Source organism: Cynara cardunculus, unplaced genomic scaffold (genome assembly GCF_001531365.2).
Source record: "Cynara cardunculus var. scolymus isolate 2C unplaced genomic scaffold, CcrdV1 Un_Scaffold_11116, whole genome shotgun sequence".
NCBI lineage: Eukaryota > Viridiplantae > Streptophyta > Magnoliopsida > Asterales > Asteraceae > Cynara > Cynara cardunculus.
In genome coordinates this window covers 1-3441 of record NW_020206426.1, presented here as the reverse complement: position 1 = coordinate 3441, position 3441 = coordinate 1, and the positions used below count along the sequence as shown (strand labels likewise).

The window sequence follows — 3441 nt, the reverse complement described above, 5'->3', positions numbered from 1 at the left end:
ATGTTTTATAATATAGTATATATAGTATAGATTATGTGTTTTAAAAAAAAGCAATAATGATTTTATTTTTGAATAAAATATAAATTTGAAGATATATCTATACTACCTTATAAAGCAAATTTGAGAAAAGTCTTAAAAACAACTTTAAATGCATAAGGTACTACATTTTGATGCATAAAGTCTTAAAAACAACTTTTGTTACACCTTGTACTACTAATTTATGCAGTAGTCTTCAAATCTTCTAATTACAATTTCTAAAGCATTATGTACAACCTATCCTAAGCAAGGGTTAAATGCTTCAACTTCCAAGATGGTATGTTCCCAAAGGGTTTTGATATCAATCACGGTTTCTCTCTCTATTACATTGATTTTCAGTCCCTCTCTAATCCTCTTGATCATGCCCCCTTCCCAAGACTATCTCAAACACTCAGACACGCTCAAGTCGATCTCCTCCATGACGATTCATGGACTATCTCAGAGACGCTCTCTTCGCTTCTCCTAAAGTGACGATTCACAAAATTGATTTCTCCAAGACGTCGATTCAACCGATTCAAGAATCAAGACCATATATCAAGGTCCTTCAATGCTTCATTCGGCCATCCTAGATTCCATACGATTAGGGTTTTTTAATTCAATGACTCCATCACTATTATAAATAGTTAGTTTTTATTTTCATCATTCCCTTCTTCAAAATGTTGCGTTTTAGGGTTTGAATCACCCTATTTCACCACCAAAATGGGTTCAAATCTTTCTTCCCCTAATGTTTGTAACATGCTTAAGGTTTAGTCCGCCTTTCCCATCGCTTTCCAGGTTTGTTCTTCTTTCTTCTAACAGAGTTTTTATCCAATGATCATTTATATTTGCCTCTCCAATTTGTGTTTTTTTTTCCAATAATATGGCTGTCTTTATTCCATAGTTGTATTTTTCTTCGATAATGGTTGTCTTGATTTTCGTTGTGTTTGTATTCTTTTTTGGCATTCAATGCTTTTATTTGTATATTTTGATAATCGATTTATTGATTACTTATGTTTCTCCATCTATTTCAAGTTTTTGTCTTTGATGATTGATTTTCGAGGTAATATCTAATACTCAAGTTTTTGTATTTGATAGGTTAAGGTGATTAGTCGAGTCTGAGGTATGTAACATGCTTCCTCAACTCTGCTTTATTTACCCATACGTATGCCTTGTTTAAAGAGACCTAGAAGAGAATATCAATCTCCACCAGCTCAGTCTTAAAGAAGAGAACATCAATCTTCAACTCTGCTTAACTTTCTAGACAACACCATTGGTTGCTACTTAACTTCATATGTTATGATATCATCTACTCCAGTTCTTTTGGTTTATTAGAACTTGAATCATATAGTTTCTAATGTGGAGCATTATGGAGCTTTTAAGTATGGTTAGATGATGATGACTCATTCTCCACCAAACAATTTATGATTTTTTTAAAATTGATTTCAGTGGTTTTCATTTTCTGTAGAACTTATTTTTGAATTTTGAAGTTTTGATTTTGATTTGTTGTTTGATAGATGATGATTTTCTTAACTATTTTCGTCTACTACAAAGTGTAGTTCACATGTGCGTTTTTGGGTCTACCTTTTACTATGTTGTTGTATTAATGATCATGCTTTTTAATGTGCTTTGTTTGGAGAAGTAAACACCCTTTATCGGTTGTTCTTATTCGATTTATTTTTTTAAGTTAATGGCTACAATTTGTGTTCCATTGATGTACTGGTTCATATTTGGTTACGTGAAACTTCCATACAGATTCCGCAATAAGCAGGCACATGAGGAAGACCATATAAGTGGAGTCCATTGTCCATGTGAAGGGTTCGCATGGTTCTGTATGTAGCTTCCTTACTCTTATCCATCAATTCAAACTTGAAATAGAACACAAGGAAAGCTGCAATTATTTTCATCTGTCTATATGCAGATTCTTTCCCTAAGCATATCCTTGGCCCAGCCTAAATAAGTGCATTATCATGATTCATGGTAACAACAAATATGCATTTATATATCAACTCAAGAGAGTATTGTATGTTTTCTGTTACTTAGCTGAAAGCAGTAAATTTGAAAGGGCTTTCAGGCTGGAAAATGGTATCATGGAGCCATCTTTCTCGCTGGAATTCTTCTGCATCTTCTCTCCAAATATATGTCATCCTTCCCATTGGATACGCCATGTAACCTACTTTATCTCCTTTCTTTATTTTGAACTCATCCGGTAGAATATCATCTCTCTCTGAACACTTGCCGTCCTGACTAAAAATTACAAGAATTAAAGCAAGTATTAGTTACAAGAAGCCCTTGATCGTCTTTGGATCTGGTATGAGATGTTGTAGTCTTTTAGAAACTTTGACATAACTAATGAATTCATGTTCACTTTGTTTGTTGATGACTATAGGAATAGAAAATGGAACATCATGTTTCTAATATGTAAACTTTTGCAGATCCGTTTGAAGTTTACAAGTTCACTGAGAACTATGAACCACAGTTTATATTTGTAGATTGTTCGCTCTTTCTACAACTTAAAACTTTGGGAACTACTTCATGATGTTTTGATGGGATATTGCACGTGCTCAAAATCTATCTGGGATCATTTGAAATGTAATAGTATGTTACTCATTTTTAATTGGGTTTTGAAAGATGTAACACGATTTCAAATTAAGTCATTCGAAAGTCTACTCCAAATATATTTTGGGTAGACAAATTCTTTTTGTAAATTTATGTCATGTATAATTTTGTAAATTTTAATTATTTTGAATATAAAATAGATGGGAAATATGTTGAAGAGGGTTGTGTTGTCATAGAAAGGATTGATGGGAAGATTTATTGTTGAAGAGAGTTATGTTGTCATTCTGAATCTTATTCATTGCAATCATATTTACAGTAGCAAAAAGATTTGTTTATATTCACATCTTATATAAGAAATCTGTTTTTTTTTTTTTGAATAATTGTAAAAACTACTAAAACCAACATTTTGGATGAGATTTATATTTGAATTTGATTTATGTAATAACGTAGTATTGTTTATTACATCTTGAAGGAATTTGATATCTCAAAATTAAATAAATCTTAGGGGCCGTTTACCAAACGTTTACTCGGGTAAGTGAACACAAAGTCATATTACTTTACCGGATGAACATGGTAAGAACAAAAAAACTTACCCGGTAAGAGCGAGACAAAGACTAATAATCTTATCCGGTAAGTGAGGGCGATGATTCTTACCTCGGTAAGTGTTTATCGGATAAATTGTTGCATACGATACCATTTTGGTGTACTAGAATCTTACCCGATAAATAAACGATAGTGTTACATTTTACCGGTAAGTGCTTACCAGGTAAGTGTTTGATAAACCGCTCCTTAATGAACTTTTTACATCCCGCTGCATTGCGCGGGTAGACAACTAGTCATATATATATATATATATATATATATATATAT

General features: G+C 32.4%; 1 long non-coding RNA gene across 4 annotated transcripts; it reads left to right on the top strand.

Moving 5' to 3' along the window:
- Positions 1–355: 355 nt before the first annotated feature.
- Positions 356–2841, top strand: LOC112505445. Of its 4 annotated transcripts, none has more exons than XR_003068398.1 (4): positions 356–810; positions 1111–1135; positions 1768–1830; positions 1934–2841. It is a non-coding gene; the product is annotated as an uncharacterized LOC112505445 (long non-coding RNA). The 4 variants fall into 4 exon arrangements; XR_003068399.1 differs by having other exon boundaries at positions 1768–2180; positions 2448–2841; XR_003068397.1 differs by having other exon boundaries at positions 1768–2323; positions 2448–2841.
- The last annotated feature ends 600 nt before the right edge of the window (positions 2842–3441 follow it).